General features: G+C 30.7%; 1 protein-coding gene and 1 long non-coding RNA gene across 2 annotated transcripts in view; one reads left to right on the forward strand and one right to left on the reverse strand.

The window, feature by feature from the left end:
• Nucleotides 1–3,069: 3,069 nt before the first annotated feature.
• LOC143239293 (uncharacterized) lies at nt 3,070–6,855 on the reverse strand. The gene is made up of 2 exons (XR_013021105.1): nt 6,607–6,855; nt 3,070–3,677 (listed from the first exon to the last, which is right to left on the reverse strand). It is a non-coding gene; the product is annotated as an uncharacterized LOC143239293 (long non-coding RNA).
• An 845-nt stretch (nt 6,856–7,700) lies between these two features.
• Nucleotides 7,701–14,188, forward strand: part of Nup98-96 (nuclear pore complex protein Nup98-96) — a 70,927-nt gene continuing 64,439 nt past the window's right edge. The window contains 1 exon segment of the mRNA XM_076482847.1: nt 7,701–7,833. The gene's annotated coding sequence lies outside the window, so the exon portion shown is untranslated.

Genomic DNA, 14,188 nt, shown 5'->3' on the forward strand with positions numbered 1-14,188 from the left:
GAGTTGATGTAAGGTGACATCTAACATTAATGATGTAAGTACAATGTATTTGTGCACTGATTCAAATAAAGATTGTTTTCATTTAGTATAATAAATTGTGTCTGGTCTGTTTATTTCTTTACTTAAACTCAGTCAGTTAATTAAATTCACCATTACTTTATAATATATCCTGCCAATGTTCCCATTACAAAGTGAACCTACTTATTATTCTTTACCTAAATCAGTTTAACCAGAAAATGTTTCATTTCTGACTGGAGATATTCACTAGAAATTCAAAAATTAAGCTCAAAAGGCATTTTTAACCTTTACTTCCTGAGACATCAAGCATTTTTCAGTGGTGAGATACTTTGAAGAATTATTAACACTACCTAGCTGAATAGTAGTGGAATTCTTGTGGAGCAGACCATATGATACTCACTACTAATTGGTAGGACAACTGATGTTATTAGATGAAATGCCTAGAACCATGATTTTTGAGATTTCTATTATATTTGAAGGTTGAAAGGATATTGTGCTATTTTGCATTCCAAACACCAACTGAACATTTTTCAGAATGAGCAAAAACAGACCCAAATTTTTTTTTTTTGTTTTTATGAAGTTTATGAAACATGTACAACAAGTATATTTGATTTCTATATATACAGTGAGAGTGTTGTGTTCTAAGTCAACACAAAATATGAATCAATTTGTGATGGCAAAAACTCACCTGAAGTAAAAATCCATCTCAAGACAGCTGGTATGGTATTAACAAGGTAAAGAACAATGTTTCAATCTTCTTAGCTCATCTTCAGGTTTGCCTGAACACCCATACCAGCTGTCTTGAGAGACAAAATATGAATCAGTTTGTTATAAAATGTATGAACCCGTTACTTTAGTTGAATTTTTTTATTTTTCTGTGATGCTGAATGTAGTGAGTAGATTTTACTCATGAGTGATGGAGCAACATCATGGTGTTTGTTGCTGTCCGAGACTATAAATGTATTTTAGTGTTTAATATTTTATTTAGCCTATGTTGGTGTAAAAGTGTGTTTATGTATTAGCTTACATCATGAATATTTATGCTGGCTGAGAAGTCTTAGTCTGGCAGAATAATGTTGATAATTATTTATTTCATTAAGCCATAGGACCATAGGAAGTGAAGTTCCTGGGCTCATACCTGGCAGTGCATCATGGCAGCACAGTTACTGAATCATAGTTAGTGAAAATATCCTGTTTTGGTTTATAAGATAATGAAAGTCGAACAGACAAGAGACAATTGTGTAAACCTGATAGTAAACAGAGGAGAAGTATATTATATTAAAATTATTATGGGATCCTACCCTGTCTTTACATTCCATGTTACTTCATCTACCTATATTCTGTCTGATGATCATACATCTTTACAATAGCCTTGCATTGTAGTTTCAATTTCAAAAAAGCTCAGTCATAAGGCCTTCAAGTAAAAAGGACACTACTCTTCCCATAATTCATATAGAGTACAGCAATGATGGGTTCCATACACCTATTTCAATAGTTTCATTATAAAGAAATATTCAGACACTGCATCCACTGACTTAGCCAGTAGGTTTTGTTATGGAACAACATGACTTAAAGCATAATCTTGGTAAACCCTTACCCTTGGCAAAGTTTCTTTGTTTCTAAATGGAGACCTTCCTTGATTATGTTGTGCACTTTTGTTATGGAGCACATGGATAGCTTTTGCCACTGTGTTTTGTGTTCAGGGTTTCTTACCTGTTACAAAATATTACACTTTGTTTACTACAGTTGGAATACCATTCATCTATATTCCTTTGTTTTCTGATAGCATTACAAACAAGGGATATTTCTATCTTGGAAGTTTGAAATCACCAATATGAACACATCATTATGATTTTACTATATGGATTATTGTGCTGCAAAGGGTTGTTACATTCCATTCCTAAATAAAAGCAGTTTTTGGGAATGTCACAGTATTCATATAATTCCAAAATATAGTTCTAATAATAAATGCTGTTTCATCAGGACTGTTGCATAACTTGCTGATTTGCATATTCAAAATAATTTTAATACAACATACTCAACCCTCTGTGTATGATATGTGACAAAGAAATATATGTATGTGGCAACATACAAGCATAGTGTTGCACACATTTATAGACTTGCATGAAGTTGTTCATGAATGTTGTAAGATACAAATGTCAAACAAAATTTTAAGACATTTAGATATGAGGTAAACTACAATTATTTACTTTTTAAATGTTATTTAAAAATCTTAAAAAATAGGGTGTAAAAATATTTGGAAGGTAGTGAATTCTCCTTAGAGAGATAACAGTAATAGGCAAGGTCACATTACCTTTGGGGAAACAGTATTTGTGGTAATAGTAAAAAAAAGAGTATTTGTAATTGGTTGAGATCAAGGTATTCATGAGCACGTTATACTTAGAAACTTATATTCACAAATGGTAGATTATGTGTCATACCAAATATAAACTTCTTGTACCCACCATTTAGTTGAGTTACAATTAAATATTGTCAATCATGCATATTCAGTATTTATGAGCAAGCAAATTTAATGAACATTTATTAAAATGTATTTCAGGACATGTTGCAGTTATAATGCAAGGTAGTGTGCTGTAAGTTTACAACCTAAGGAAGAAAGTAAAATTGATTTGTAGGGGCCCTGGCCTGTGCTAAAAGTTGTGACTGAAAACATGTGGAAGAGAGATCTCTGTGCAAATTGTTTCTTATGGTCAGAAGCTAAAGGTTAGCCCTTGTATAGTGGCTGTTCTATTTCATTCATTAGGGAACCAGCTTGTACTTAAAAGTTTTACACCATACCTTATCCATCAGATCCAAACGTTTGGTTTTGTAACAATGAGACAATAACTTAAAGGTTAATATACGTGTGACAGGTAGCTGTATTAGTTTTTGTCATGATAATAGTGGGAAGCACAGCTATATGCTGGTCAGGTGAAGAACTCTAACAATGTCTGATGGACTGTAATGTACACCAGTACAAAGGATACATTTACAATAGGCAATACATAATTGAATATACACGTGTCTGAAGAAACAACATTTGATCAGAACAATGGTTTTAACACACTTTATCCAAAACTTGCTCTTAATATGAATAGTACTTACAACCAAGCTATTACAACTTTAAAACCTAGATTTTTAGCTGAACTTCTGATCACTCAGAATCCAGTTAATCACACATTTTAATCTTTTAGGTGCTCTGAATCATGCTATCCAGTGTGTGCTCCAATAATGCATTAGTAACAGATATATTGAGCAATGGATACATTTTAGCACATTTTATGAAGTAGATGATGGTATTGAGTATAAGTAATCTCCTTCTTTCTTCAACAGTGGACCAGTGATACTTAGGACTATTCTCTTCAGGGACAACTAATAATTTCCTACTAGAGTTTACCTTGTTGAGTTAGATTTTTTCTCTGCATGGCACACACCATAAAGTGTTGAACCTGTCAACTCATGTGGTTAATAGGACCTTCAGGCATTGTGTTATGCAAAATCTTGAGCCAATAATGGTGTGGATAATATTGGTGAAGTTAACCAGAAATCATTGATAGTTCAATGCAAAACAAAGAAATCAGTAGACTTCTCACTTGGTTACAGGTTGAGATAAATCTTGCACCACTACTATTTTATTGATATCCATGGAGATTTCAGATCTATATAAAACATGACTTAAAAATTAAATCCAGTTAAATGCACATGAACACACATTTTCTCAGTTTTCAATTGTATACCTGCTATTTTTCTCTAGTAGAATACCATTTTCAAGTTTTTACAAAGTACTTTATGATGGCTGTGTGACCCCTTTCCTATATTCACTGTACATCCTTAGTGCTCCAGGGAATCCAGCACAACATTTGTTCAATCAAATGTGTATCACCTATATCAATACAATACCGTGTTACTTTTGTGGTCCCACAATACATTGGCACATTCAGTCAACAACTCACTGAGTTTCTGCATTGAGTTTTGATTGTTAACTAGAAATCTCAAATGCGTAGATCAACACAACCTTGCTTTCAAACTTAGTGCAATGGATAGAACCATAGCATTGATCAGTTCCACCTTACTCAATGTAACAATGATTATTTCAGTGCAAGGAGGGATAACAGATCATCCATAACTGCATAATGACACTGTGACTTTATCCTTTCTTAGAAAAATAACTGGCTAAAATAGCATTGCTTTGTTTATGGATGGGAAATGGCTTGGTTTGTGTATGGGCTCTATAACCATATTAGACAACACATAGCAAACCCCAGAACAACACTTGTTTAGAAGTATATAATTTACTCTCCAATACAAAGTATTGGAATCTAACATTCCAGATCTCATAGGTATTGGATAGTTCTCTAACATAACATCAATTCATCAGTTGTACTGACACAGCTGATTAATTATATAAGCAGTGCATTCATCCCTAGGTTACTGATACTTAGCTGAGGTCATAGTGACTACATTCATTCTTTTAGTGTGCTTCCTAGGCATAGTCAAAGAACATTCTTTTCATTCACGTCTATTTTTGTCTCAGTTCATCAGATTGAAGAGCATGTTGACTGGTTAGAGTGGAAGACTTATTCAACATGCCTAATATACAACATGATGCATTACTGTTATGGCTACTCCTAGATCAACTCTATTCATCACTTTTATACCCTGAAAAGCACATACCAAGATCTATCCAGCTCTAAAAGATATGGTTAAATCATAACACCTTTGGTAGAAGCTTTACACTGTACTTTCTCACTTCAGTCACTAGCTCCATCTTCGATTCTGTCAATTTCCCCGAGTTGAAGAGGCAGTATTAACTGCCTATTGTTGGCTCTTCTACACCTGCTGAGCCATTGGTCATAAGCCAATAGCTCTGTCTACCTTATTGTAAAACATAATATAAGCAATTCACTTGGAAATGACCAAATCTATAGACAAATAAAAAATTTGTTCCTTTTCTCTACGATGATGTCTTATCCATTACATCCAGACTCTGCCATTTTAACAATCAAACAATAGGTATAAACTCAGGCATATATAAATTATTATTCAGTAATGTGCCATTTTCAGGTTTTCAGCCACATGCTCTAAGGTGCAACCAAACACTGGGAAGAGTAGGATAACTCTACTCATCCACCAGGCATTTGTGAGATTGTATTACAGTGTCCAAATGTGTAGATGGTTTAAATGTTAAACACTGATGGATCTAGAGCTTGATAAGGTAGATGTATATAGTAGAATGGCCTGTGTGAGATACAGCTAGTACTGATTCCTTAATTTTTTGCAATCAGCTCAATGTCATGACATTGTATGGCATTGCTAAAGAAATTGCCTCAATAAGATCTATCACATTCAGGCAGTGCCTCTTTGTTTCACTGAGTATCTCTTTCACAAGCTTGTTAGAGAGAATATTCTTGTATTCCATCAAAAGACATTGCAAGGTAATTATTACTATGCTACTAGTGTAGGTTATCCATGTAGATGGCTAAGTTCTCTTTAGTGCCATTATTTTGAGCCTTGTATTTGGCTTGATGGGTTGCTTGATTTTCAACTGGATAAACTGTCAGCATAACTTGTGAATGACTATCTCACAGTCATAAATTGGTGCTTCTCTTAAATGATTGATGGAGTTAAGTTCAGAACCCTGTAGACTCAAGATCAGAAATTATAAACTTATCCATTAACTCTGCATGATCACAGGCTTCCCAGTGATCCATGACTGCTGAAGCAGAATACCTATTTCCTGAAGAGACTCTCCATTGCTTTGTGATTTACTATTCGATGACAACTGATTAGATATCGCTCATGTTGGTGGATGCAACTCATTAGAATCTTCCTTCTCTGAGTCTTATATAGACTGCCCCTTTTAATCTCAGATGTATCAGATGCCACAGCACCTCAATCACCTTCAGCCATCCACACTTCCCTCACACTGAGATAGATCTTCAAGGTAAAAGTATGAACAGCCATTCTTGATTACATCCATTAACTGCAAGTGAAGCTGTTAGAAATGAGGATGTTACACAACATCAGTACAAGTATGATGTCTAGAAGAGGACTTTTACCAGACTGGGCAACTCTCAAACAGTCATCACCCTCTAGTGACCAACTATTATTTTTATTATAAATTTTATGGTTTGTTGAAGATGGCGTTTCTATAAAAACATAGCCTTTTTCAACTTAATAACATCAGAGTAAGAGAAAAGGATATTACATATTTCAGCAGAAATTCCACTAGAAAAGTTCCTGTGATCATGGCATAAAAATTCCCCCCCCCCATTTTTATCTAGCATGTGGTTTATCCAGGCCAAGCTGATTTGAGATGATTAAATAATAGGCATTTTACAAAATATTTGTTATAGAGTAAGCCTAAATCTTCCTGAAACTAGCTGAGTTTGTGACAACGAAATAAAGGAACTAGATACAACGAACAAACTTTATTTAGTAACAAAAACACAGTATGCATATTTAATTAGGGCACTAAATATTTAAGTTTACTAGATTATAAGCTGTTTTTTTATCGAAGCTGAGATTGAATACAAGACTATTTAAATTAAAATTACTTGCTTCCAAGAAAACAAATATCAAACTTACCCAGATCGAATAACGCTGTTACGTTTATAATGTTAGAAAAACATTAAGTTCAAGAAGTCTTAAACAAAAATGAATGAAAAAACAACTCAACACCCGACTATTTTCGAAATGATTCTAGTTTGCCTGTGAAAAAGAAATGCCTTTTTTGAAAGCGCTCGAGTTACAGCCGTTTGTTCATTTTTAACACTATTACGTAACAGCCGTTCCTATTGAAACAAGGGTTGGAAAGACAGTAACTTGACTTTTAGAACTATGAGTTACGTAAAACCTACACAAATTAGAATAAATAATTTACCAAAATACTATATTAAAATAATGAGGTAGAAAACGCATGGTATGCTTATATGCCACACGCGATAATTTAATCTTGTATTTTTCACGGAAAAGGTGTTGCTTATAATAAAATAATATGTAATTAAAAGTGTTATTTCCATTCGTACACTATTATTTCTATAAATGGCTGTGATAGTTTATATGCATTTTATTATCATTATTTTTATTAATCGTTGAAAGGTTTTTTGATATCGTTCAACATTCTTATCAGAGACTATTAACTGCGGATGTTACTCTTCCTCCCCTTAAAATGTGCAACTTCTGTGAAGAAACTGGAGTAAAAACGTATATCACGCTAATATAATAATAATTTAGTAAATAACGATTTAAATATTAAGCATAAAGAAGTCATTTGGTTTTAGGAGAATATACATGCACAAACCATGTTCTATTGAAACAAGTAGTATGTTCCCTTATAATATAAATCACACCATAATATTTATATTTGTTTGCTTACTTATGATTTTGAAGAGAAAATGACATCGTGCAAAATGCCTTATTATTTTCTGGCAACTTTAATTCATTTAGTTTTATTTTAACAGTTTAAATACCATGCTTAATAGATTTTAAATATTAATCTGTAGGGCAAAATTTATCTTTAATCTGTTACAATTTAAATCATAAAACTTTATAGAATGCTAAGTTCTGTTTTTTCAACTTTTAACAGTTGAATTTTGTAAATTTAGTTTGCTGACCCAGGAAACAAAATTTCAACTGCAACGTGCATAACTTGTTTATTATTTAATGACGTAACTGAGGCGGGATTATCTCCCGAAAGAGTGCGAATTCGCAGAATCGGAACTAGTAATAGTTCAGTTGCGACTTGCAATAATCTTACTACAGGTTGAGATTTCGGTATAAATTTTGCTGATTGTTGCTAATGAAATTTTGTATGTAAGTAATTTGCGTAATGAATTTAAGTCAGTTTTTTCTGATGAGAAATAGAAGTTAATGTTATTACAATATTTATTAATATATATTAGTGGTTAAGTTGTATTTTAAAATTAAACCAGTGTTATTGTTTTGTTTACGTATTTAGACTTTGTTAACGTTTTTGTTAGGGTACACACGAGTCTAGATCATAGTTTCACTGATACTAATATTAAAGCTGTTCAAATTATTTTAATAATATAATTTTGCTGTATTATATTAATATTAGCCTACAGGAACTTGTAAGTTTAAGGTCTACTTGGAAGCTGGAGTAAAATCAATTCTTTAAGTATAATTTAGCTCTGCGTAGTTAATTCCTCACTGTTGACAATAATTTGAAACGTATTTACTAATTTAGTAATATTACTATAATAATAATAAGAAGAAACAGCTTTTGTAAATACTTAATAATTTTAGTGTTTTAAATGTTATAATATTCGTTTATTAACTAATACTAAATTTATTCGTATTGTAACTAACATTAAATGCGTAAAATTAAAATAGATTGGGTTGCTTATATTAAAAATTATTATGAACCAATATTTTGAATATTACTACTGCTAGCATATTTAAACTTAATCAGCCTTAGAAGTTAAGAGCCATTATAGTGTTATAAATAATCATAGGAAGACAGTTTCATTTTGAATTTACTTACTGGTAACTATATTTTATTAGAGTTTACAGCTTTTATAGTAAGGTTAATTTTTAGAACAGGTATGATGTTCTGATTACTAGTGCAATCATTATTAAGTATACAAGTTTTTTTTTTTTATAATGATCACACCTGTGATCGAAATGTCATACCTGCTCTAAAACTAATCATACTTACTGTAAAATCTGTAAATTGTAATAAATTGCTAGAAAGAGTACACTGATATCCAGAAGTGCCAATTACATCAGTTATTGTCACGTAATATATTCAGTCAATAAAATTTGTGGTTAAATATGTTAATGTCACTAAACTAATTAAAATTAGTGGTTATAATTATTACTGTTTTTGTTCATTCATCTAACTAGCAAATTCAAAACTGCTAGTAGTAGCAGTAGTATTAGTCTATTATAAAATTATCTGTAGCTGTATTGTAATTAAATATTTAATGTATCAGATATTAATAACTATGGATATTCTATTTATGTGTAAATATTCTTTACTACTATTTCTTCTAATATATTTTTGAATATCAAAGCTCATTTTAATTATATCTAACAGGGTTTATATTTTGAATATTTTACAAAGCAATTGAAAGATGTATGATTTAGGTGGAAACTTGTGTATCTAGGCCACAATACCTTACTTTTGATGGCCATCATGTGCTGAAAAAAATGATTTATTATTAAAAGTTGTAGTTAAAATATTAATGTAGTTGCTGGATGGTGCTAGTTTTGCCATGGCAACCAATCACATGATTAAAACTATGGTCTTGCTATCCTCCATTTCCTGATACTTAACCTCTGTGCAACATGCAGTTTAAATAGGGGTTATAAAACTAGTTTGATATCAGAAAGTCAAATGTTGTGTAAATCACCATTATAATAACTTTTATTTAGAATCTTGCACTATAAGCTACTGAAATGCATTTATCACATGTACATTTATATTCTGTAGTAGTATTATTCAGGAGGAAATGTTTAACTCTTGCTATGGATAAGTCAAAAGGCATGTCACAGTTTTTTAGTTATTTTGAAAGTTATTTAAACAATGTTTATTATCTTAGTATGCCAACAATATTCACCTCACAATATAGTTTATAATTCAACATTTAATATTATATGTTTTAATTTCTAAACTAAACAGAAAACATTAAAAAATCTTAGAAGTTTCAGTTGTATGTAGGTTTTAAATCATTGGCATTACTCAGTCATAGTTCTGGTTATTTGCATTAAAAGTTTTTTTTATTTATTGAGAATGAAACAAAGGAAGGAAGTATTATGTCAGAAATGATCTAAATGAGAATAATATTTCTGAACTTAGCAATAAGGTAGAGAGAGCATGGATTATGTTAGAAAGGAAAATGACACTGGCAGGATTATATATAAACACAGGTTGGTTGCACTGCTGTTAAAAGTAAACCTTTATTTTGGGAAACTTCAGTATTAGAGGCTTTGTTAGATTGAACTTTTGTGGTTTGAATACAAAAAACATATTTCTTAAAGTAGAATGTTAAGGGTACTAACAATTTTTTTTTCTGAGGAGGCTATGCAGTGGAATGCTTTTGTGGAAGAGTATTAAGTACTATGGTTGTAATATATGCTCTTGATATTTACATTGAGATTGGGTGCAAAGTAAATAAGTATTATGCTTTTGATTTTGGAATGACTTATTTTTAGAAACCTTGTAGTTTTACTTAAGAAATTGGTTTCAAAGAAAAAATTAGGGAATGTTTGGGATTTTTTGCTTGATATATTAAATGTTTTGAGGAATGTTTTATACATTTATTTTATGTTCAACCAGCAACCAAATGGTAAATAACTGACCAGAAATATTAAATATCTATTCAATAATTTGTGAGAATTTGGAAATCACTTCTAAAATGTTAAATTTGGTAGATATCAAATACATAACTGGTTAAAAAAATATCAGTAGTTGAAAATATAATGTACTTTGAAAGGCTCTCAGCTTGTGATAATAATTTGGATTAACAGGTTTTTATGATTAACCAAGCAGGGAAAAAGAGCCAAGGAAAATTTTGTTAGCTGTTAGAGATTTAAACAGAAACTTTACTGTCAAGAAGGAATATATGCTAAGTGTTCTCTTTTAAAATATGGAGTTTTTGTACTGCTTATTACAGTGTGGTACATGTATTGCATCATATTGAGTGATTTTGTTTTTTGCTTATTATAGTACCAAATTAAAATAATTAAAAAGTTGGTTGGACATGTTTATTCTGTGTATGAAATGTACAGATGACTTCAACAGTAATTTGTTGGATTAATTGCAGTATATGAAGGTATTTTTGTTTTGTATTATCTACAGAAAAGTCATCTAGTCTCATGCAGTTTAATGTATAAATGATTTAATATAATGTATTTAAGAAACCAGTTGGGTCTGTGTGAATCTGATATTTTTAGGGTTAAGCAACTTTATTTAAGTGTTTTCACTAAAAATGGTGTTAAAATGAAAAAAACAACAACTTGTTTCCAGAATATGGCCAAACTGATTTTTTAAAATTTGACTGAAAATTTTTATTAGCTTTTTCTTAAAGATAACAATGAAATATAAAATTTATACTGAAATTATACAGAATTCTACAAAGGAAGCTGAGTCAAGTTTTGAAGGTATTAAAAAAAACTGGCAACTTGATATTTAAATAATACAACATTCTCTACTGTAATGAATTTTATAATGATTTGAGATTGACAACTTAACCAGTCTAGTGATCTGATTAGCCTGTTTTTATGATGTTCTTTTAGCAAAATTGGGTAATGTGGAATGTGAGATGGACATTCTTGTTGTCTACCTTACATTGACTTTACTGATGAAATAACTTTGGACCTTAAAACAATCCTCATGGAATATACTTTTGAGATTGTTGAAGAACAGTGGATTCTGGTTTTTATATAACATGCATAAAGTTGGGATTCCCCTACATTCATAGTTTATTTACCATTATGCATATACAGCCAGATAGTAAAGTGTAAGCAACAATGTCAGGTAAATGGTTGTTCAGCAAAGAAAGAGGAAAGTGCAAACATTTTGAAAAATGGTGTGAAATTCAGTGCATATGATACATTTTAAGATCTAAATATCTATAAATAAAGAATGAATAGCATTAATATTGATATTTGATGCTGTTTAATCCCAGTAATATGGGTTATGGTGTACCAATCCCAAATTCCAAACCAAGGATAATGCCTCATTGCAGTAAAAAGTTACTGAAAAATGTTTGACAGTTGTTTTATTGAAACAGAATCATTTCTCTATAATGAGATGCCAATTTTATGCAGCAAAGTGTAATTTTTCATCTTGAAAAATACAAGCTATATTTACCAAATTACCTACCCAATTAGATTCTCACTTTGATACAAACTTTTTTGAAGTAATTTTCCTGATGTAATTAAGTTCTGACTTTGAAATAAACAAAACTAAACTTGCAAACAAACTTTTAAGATGTCGTAAAAAAAAAAGAGTAATGAAAGATAGACTGTATAAAAAAAAAACAAAAAAACTTTGGTGAGACACTGTCTGTATTCACCAAATTCCATAGAAAATGCAAGACATCCAAAAATGAGAACACATGGTCTAGTTTTGATTTCAAATTCAACTTCTAATGTAGACAAAACGTAATGACCTAACCTTATCTCATGGCCATAACAGAAATTCCTCTTTTTTTCTCCCCCTTCTTTGGCATAATTAAATACTTAGGCTATTTAATACATTTAAAAAAGGAATAAGCAGAAGCTATGTTTATGCAGAACTCTGCATTATATACAAAGGAAACATTTTATATAAAATGCAATAAAAAGCAGCACTAATTTCTATAATGTAGATATCAGAAAACCTGTTGGTTCAAACTATAAAGTATTTTTAATTTAATGTACTGAAAAAAAAATGAGTATCTTTGAAAAGAAACACTCTTTGGTGAAATTGAAAAGAAATCTGTAATTATATATATGTAACCATTAAATACTTGGTTAGATATATTTTGTGAAATATTGATTAGGGCACAATCCATAACATTATTCACATATCTGAATTGTTTTAGGTTACTTTATTGGTGATGGAAAAGGACTTAAAACCTCCATTAATGTTGTATACACACCACTGTTATGAGAGGTCTGACTTTATTTCTTTGATTTGCCAGTCCAAGCTGTGCTAATGAGCCTTCAATAAGTGAAATTGCAATCCACAGCAGAAGGTATGGCAAATCAGAGAAAACATTAGGCTTGTGTGTCAGATTCTTTATTCAGTTTTACTTGTGGGGGAAATTGAAATATCTTTAAGATTTAACTTTTTTTAATATAATACCTTATTATCTGAAAAGATATCACAGTTTAAACCTGATTATATATTTGCTTAATGAGTGAAACAAGTTGTGGTATTTGTTACTTTGGTTGGTTATAGAAATGTAGTCAAGAACAGGAGTGTCTAGCTGAAGATCAACATATTTGTTATGTTACAAAAATTCAAAAAATAAACTTAGTATTATTGTTATAGCCTTTGTTTTCATTCAGAAATCGAATCTGGATTATAAGGTTTATCACACACATAAGATATTTTGATTTTGGTCTTGATGACATCTCTTGTTGGTTATAAAGTATTTGACATGACAAATTGACTGAACCTGTACAGAGATTAGGTAGCAAGGATAACAGATAAAATATAAAGTTTCTTTAAAATAGAAATTATAATTATCTGAGGGTATAAAGATTTTGGATATGATTTTTGTAAATTTTTTGATGCATAAAAATATTTTTAATCTTAAAGTAAAAATTATTTTGCATGTTGGATAGTCAGTATTCTTAAACAAAAAGGCATGAGGAAAATACAGTCTAAGTATCTTAAGTCTGATACTGCTATATATGAACATATATATTTATAAGTTTTTATTATATTGACCTTACAGTCATAATTACCTAACATTACATAACTTGCATTGAGATAACCATGCATCCAGCAATATGAAACAGACCATTAGTCTTTCCTGTCTTGGCTGTATTTTAGTGGACTAGTATTTTGTAATATATTGTGACATTTCAGTTAGTATATATGTATGTACGTAAATTTGTATTATTTGGAAATAAATTATAATTTTTTTTTTTTTTTTTACAATATAGAACAATAAATCAAGATGTAAAGCAAACAATTATCTCTTCTTGCTATGACCTTTGTACTCAGTTCATGCTGGACATTGTTTGCTGAACCTTTTAAAATTTTAGATAAAGTGGATATCAAACGATTTTTTTGGGGTTTTATATGTATGTGTGCGCGCGCGCGCGCACACACACACACACACACACACACACACACACACACACACACACACACACACAGTTGAATAACCAAAATAAAATCATAAATAACTACACTGCCCCATAGAATTTACTATAATTTATTAAACTTAGTAACTAAGATGTATTTAGATTTTAAAAAATATGAAACTTCAAGCAGACTAAAGACAGAACCTACTTCATTGAAATCTTGAATCAAAAGAAAATGGTAGCCTTTTTTCAAAGATTCAAATGGCAGAGAAAAAAAACTCTTGGGAGATTCTAAGCTGTTGATTGGTTATTCACATGTCATATATTGAAGTAAGTGTATATATGGGATTGTTTCCAAAAATCTGTTCATAAGTCATATCTCAGCAAAATAAAAAGATGT

Source organism: Tachypleus tridentatus, chromosome 13 (assembly GCF_004210375.1).
Source record: "Tachypleus tridentatus isolate NWPU-2018 chromosome 13, ASM421037v1, whole genome shotgun sequence".
Classification (NCBI taxonomy): Eukaryota; Metazoa; Arthropoda; class Merostomata; order Xiphosura; family Limulidae; genus Tachypleus; species Tachypleus tridentatus.